This window comes from Neodiprion pinetum, chromosome 3 (assembly GCF_021155775.2).
Source record: "Neodiprion pinetum isolate iyNeoPine1 chromosome 3, iyNeoPine1.2, whole genome shotgun sequence".
NCBI lineage: Eukaryota > Metazoa > Arthropoda > Insecta > Hymenoptera > Diprionidae > Neodiprion > Neodiprion pinetum.
The window spans coordinates 24,967,579-24,973,604 of NC_060234.1; the positions used below are offsets into that span (position 1 = coordinate 24,967,579).

Consider the following 6,026-nt stretch of genomic DNA (forward strand, 5'->3'; position numbering starts at 1 on the left):
TTTATTAGCGGACTGACAGCTACCGAATTTGGGGTTGCGCGAAAAACGAATTGAAATAATTTATTGCAAACATGAACCAGGAACCACGGAGCGCTTATCCTGGAAGTCGAGAAATTTTATTAGCGGACTGACAGCTACCGAATTTGGGGTTGCGCGAAAAACGAATCGAAATAATTTATTGCAAACATGAACCAGGAACCACGGAGCGCTTATCCTGGAAGTCGAGAAATTTTATTAGCGGACTGACAGCTACCGAATTTGGGGTTGCGCGAAAAACGAATTGAAATAATTTATTGCAAACATGAACCAGGAACCACGGAGCGCTTATCCTGGTAGTCGAGAAATTTTATTAGCGGACTGACAGCTACCGAATTTGGGGTTGCGCGAAAAACGAATTGAAATAATTTATTGCAAACATGAACCAGGAACCACGGAGCGCTTATCCTGGAAGTCGAGAAATTTTATTAGCGGACTGACAGCTACCGAATTTGGGGTTGCGCGAAAAACGAATTGAAATAATTTATTGCAAACATGAACCAGGAACCACGGAGCGCTTATCCTGGAAGTCGAGAAATTTTATTAGCGGACTGACAGCTACCGAATTTGGGATTGCGCGAAAAACGAATTGTAATAATTTATTGCAAACATGAACCAGGAACCACGGAGCGCTTATCCTGGAAGTCGAGAAATTTTATTAGCGGACTGACAGCTACCGAATTTGGGGTTGCGCGAAAAACGAATTGAAATAATTTATTGCAAACATGAACCAGGAACCACGGAGCGCTCATCCTGGAAGTCGAGAAATTTTATTAGCGGACTGACAGCTACCGAATTTGGGGTTGCGCGAAAAACGAATTGAAATAATTTATTGTAAACATGAACCAGGAACCACGGAGCGCTTATCCTGGAAGTCGAGTTTCACCGCGTAGCGGACCCGAAGCGCGGGATCCGGGAGGTTGAGAACCCGGTACTCGAAATACGTAGCGGACCCGAAGCGCGGGATCCGGGAGGTTGAGAACCCGGTACTCGAAATTTGCGGAGCGCGACTCTCATCCGTCCGCTCTACTGCGCGGTTGCTTCCAGACTGAGGAATTCTGCTAGCTGATTTTGAATTGGTGACGTCACTTTCTGAACATCCGACATCCAAACTATGGTTTCGAACTTTGATACTATGTATGATGATGTATGATGTACGATGTATGATGTACGATGTATGATGTACGATGTATGATGTACGATGTATGATGTATGATGATATGATATGATGTATAATGATTTTAGCTTTCACATTTCATACAAGAAATACACACCTCATCTCTCCTGCCGATTTCAGACTCAAGCGGCCAGGCCCTTCGATGGTCAGCCGTTGACTGAAGATATATTCTTCAGTGAACGGGTCGGCTAATAACGCTGCCGTTCTGCGACAGTTGGATGATGAAAAATTTCGCTCGTATCTTTCAAATGTGTGTTAAAATACACTCGAAGTCTTAAGAAGCGTCGTTCTTTCTCTCCCTATCACCTTTCTAGGTCTTTAAACCACTACGCAGCGTTAAATACCGTCTCATATACGAAGCATCCATTTCATCTCGTTCAAAATTAGCGCATCCGTGATGTATTACAGTTACTCTGAACTTTTTTCCATCCGAATACTTTTCGAAAAACAATTCTGCTCCTCTACCCAACGCAGATACTTCACTTGCGACCAGCTAAAACAACGTTTCGATTCTATGCCTATGAAAATTCAAGATCGAGAGAGCAAATGAAAAGTTGTTGAAATAATTATGAATACTAATGTTATGGAATACATCGAGCGCGCGTCGAATAGAATCCCATTTCGAAATGAATAATTCTTCTCTTTTCATATCATAGCTAATCTAGTAATATAGGTAAATAGGACGGTTGGAGGTGTTCGGAAATGGTAGGAGGTGGTCGGCGCTGGCAGAAGGTGATAGGGGATGGTCGAAAGTGGCCATTGATGGTGGGAGGTGGCAGGGGGAGGTAGGAGGTATTCGAAAATGGTAGGACATTTCAAATGTTAAAGTCGACGATGATCCGGTGCATAATTTTATCGTTACAGATTTTCTTTTCCCATGAGGCATAGAGTATTCAACAACGATAATGCAGTCCTTAAAATTCATCATTCATCTCTGTCTGGAAAGCTAATTCGCAAGGCGTGGTATTCTATTCTATTTGCATTATCAGAAAAGTACCCGTACTCTACATACACTGTTTCTAATCTTTTGCTACATTTGGCTTAATCCCCATGCTTCCGCAGCACGAATAGTCGGAAATGTTTTTGATTATCCATAATAAAATAAAAGAAGTAACAAAGCTTAAATTTATTGTTAAAGCTCTAATGAAGACATCAAACTGCGGTCGAATCAATTCATTTATTATATTTTACATATTATTTGCACATGACCTCTGTATATTTGATAAATTATTCCTAAATACATTGAAACATATGTATTTATAATGAAATATCATGCAATGGGCTGTGTAAAATATAAACTATAATTTCTATCGAATAGCTGCTTTTATGTCAACAGGGCTTTGAGACTCAGTTCAGTTCGTCCTCCTCCTCGTCCACCTCCGACCACCTCCAACAATCGCCAACCACCTCGAACAACCACCGATAACCACCTCGGGTTGTACCTGGAATAGCAATAAATATTTTCAGTATAAGAACACATCAAAAGCATTACGTAAGGATTCATATAAGCACAGGTGTTGTTTTTTGGCTGTAACTTTCGATGCGTTGATCGTAGCGAATTGGAACTGCGCCCAATCGATTTCTCCCGCAAAATTACGTCGGAATAATGCCACAATTAATTAGTTTCAGCACTTTTCAAAATCGCGAAAATTTTCCTCAAAAATGCCTTACTTTTTCTTCATTTTTTAAGCCGAAAATTTCTGCCCTCAGATTAGATTCGTACGACCGTTCTCTGACTAACTGGACCCCCCGGAACTCAGAAAACGCAGCAAAAAGAGCGTGGGACCAAGAGGAGAGAAATGGCGAGCAAAAAAGCACCTGCTGAAAAATGTCTAAAACTCGGGTTCTCGTTTTTTGGCTGTAACTTTTGATGCGTCGATCGCAGCGTATTAGGACTGTGCCCAATCGATTTCTCTCGCAAAATTACGTCGGTATAGTGCATGAAAGAATTTATTCCAGCACTTTTCAGAATCGCGAATATTTTTGCCAAAAATGCAAAGGGGTTTCATGGTTTAATGGTTTATTTTTCATCTTTTCCATGACAATATTGGAAAACATTATTGCAAAATTAAAAATAAACAAATGCCTAATTCTAAAACCTTAGTCTAGTTCTATGTTACTATTTAAGATCTAGGGATCAAAAATTAGAACGGAGAATAGAACAGAGAAAGACGGCGAAAACAATGTCAGAAAAAAAGCGAAAAAGAAAGGAAAAGAAAAGAAAGCAGAATAAAGCCAAGAAAGCAGCAACATAGAAACGTGGGAAACAGGAGGTGGAGAAGACTAGATAACGAGTCGCCATCAAGAGCGGGTCTCTTCTGTCCGGAAGAGACGCTGATATAGATCGCGTTTAAAAACAGCAAGCGTCGAGACAGACCTGAGTAGGGTAGTGTATGGTAGGGTATAGAGTAGGGTAGAGTACGGTAGGATAGGGGGTCCTCCCACTCCCACTCCTACTCCCACTCCTACTCCTACTCCTACTCCTACTCCTGATCCTACTCCTACTCCTACTTCTGATCCTACTCCTACTGCTACTCCTACTCCGACTGCGACTCCGACTCCCACTCCTATTCCTGATTCTACTCCTACTCCTACTCCTGATTCTACTCCTATTCCTACTCCTACTCCTACTCTATTCAATACTTCAGAATGTTATACTCACGGTGCACAAATCCTCTTCATCCTCATCTACCTTGTTCGCCTCGTCTTCCTCGTTCTCCTCCTCGTCCACCTCGATCACCCGAAACAACCCCCAGCCAGCTTGAACGACCACCGCTAACCATCTCGGGTTATACCTCGAATACTAATAAATATTTTTAGTATTAGAACACATCAAAAATATTGTGTAAAGATTAATATAATTTTCTTATTGACACATTTCACCAAGAAGATTGAGAAAATTATAAAATATTATATGAAATTTATTAGCACAATGATAGCTACTGAATTTTTGCTTGCACGAAAAATGAATTGAAATAATTTATTGTAAATATGACAAGTTTCAAAAATTTTAAATACAATATAAGTACAACTGCCATTAAATATTATCAAAATGTCAAACTCACCGAGCTCAAATCCTTGTCCTCCTCGTCCACCTTGTTCTCCCCGTCTTCCTCGTCCTCCTCCAAGTCCACCTCCAACGACCACCGCTAACCCGAGATGGTTAGCGGTGGTAACTAATAAATATTTTCAGCATTAGAACACATCAAAACTATTGTGTAGGGATTAATATTATTTTTTTGTTGACACATTTTACCAAGAAGATTATGAGAAAATTATAAAAAAAAATAGGACGTTTATTAGCGCATTGAATAGCTACAGAATTTGGGCTTGCGCGAAAAATGAATTTAAGTAATTTATTGTAAACACAAGTTTAAAAAATTTTAGATAAAATATAATTACAATTGCTATCAAATTTTATAAAAATGTTATACTCACTGTGCAGAAATCCTCGTCTTCCTCGTGCTCTTCCTCCTCCTCCTCCTCGTCCACCTCTTGCCCCAAAGTCGAGTTTCACCAGGTAGCGGACCTGGAGCGCAGAAACTACGGAGCGCTTGTCCTGAAACTCGAGTAGCACCAGGAAGCGAACCCAGAGCGCAGGATCCAGGAGGTAGAGAACCCTGTACTCGAAATCTGCTGAGCGCGATTCTCACACGTCCGCTCTGCTGCGCGGTTGTTTCCAGACTGAGGAATTCGGCTAGCTGATTACTATAGATCGACGACGTCAGAGAAAAAAAAATTTAGGTCAGGTCACTGTCTGAACATCCGAACATCCAAATTTTGGTTTCGAACTTTAATACTATGTATGATGTATGATGTATGATGTATGATGATATGATATGACGTATAATGACTTTAGAGTTTTACATTTCGGACAAGAAATATGAACTTTATCTTTTCTGCCGATTCCAGACTCAAGCGGCAAGGCCCTTCGATGGTCAGCCGTTGAATGAAAATATATTCTGCTAATGACGCTGCCTTTCTGCGACAGTTAGTTCTGACGATCATACAGAAAATCAGTTAGAATTGAATCAGAGACAATCGCACGGTCATTTGATGGGAATCAACGGAAGAAACTTAAAAGTCTTCGGACCTAGAATTAAATTTCAATATTTGCCCAATTAAATTATGTATATCGTTAAAATATTTGTTCATGCGATATAGTCTGACAGAAATCGACAAACTTAGTCAATAAAAGATCTATTCTAACAAAAATAAAGTTGACACCAATATGAAATCACACTGAGCTTGAAGTATTTTATATTGGAGATGGCACAAATATGGGATGAAAATGGGAAATTAGCATGTGTGATGTAACTCTTGTAATCTCCTTAAATCGTATTTGTTTGAAGTATTACAATTCTAGATAAGTAGGAAAAACGAGTATCCTCAGCTGAAAAATTAATGCAAACAGTAACATAATGATACCGTTAACGAAACAGAAACTTTGAATCCGTCGGATTCTATTGCTAATCTCTTTAAAATTTGGAATAACAATCAGATGACTGTGTAACAAGAGATGGTCAGGTATAGCTTCAGTATTTATCATCAAACTATTCTAATTGGATTGTCGTTTGAGGAGCTTAAATAATAATATTTTCAACTGCAGAAACATTCAAAATCTTGATTCATGGATTAAAAATGATTTAAAAAACCGAGAGAAAACCTAATTCAAAACGTTGTAGTATCCAAACAGAAACGAATCAAGAGAAATTTATTTATTCAAAACGTATTAGATAGATTTAAATATGTACCAAAAAATTGAATAGGAATAAGAAGAAACAAAACTGCATGTTGCAGATTGATCAAATAG

General features: G+C 39.3%; 1 long non-coding RNA gene across 1 annotated transcript; it reads right to left on the reverse strand.

Moving 5' to 3' along the window:
• Nucleotides 1-2,440: 2,440 nt before the first annotated feature.
• Nucleotides 2,441-4,878, reverse strand: LOC124213982 (uncharacterized). Its single transcript, XR_006882033.2, has 4 exons — nucleotides 4,652-4,878; nucleotides 4,279-4,389; nucleotides 3,876-4,016; nucleotides 2,441-2,655 (listed from the first exon to the last, which is right to left on the reverse strand). It is a non-coding gene; the product is annotated as an uncharacterized lncRNA (long non-coding RNA).
• Between the last annotated feature and the right edge of the window lie 1,148 nt (nucleotides 4,879-6,026).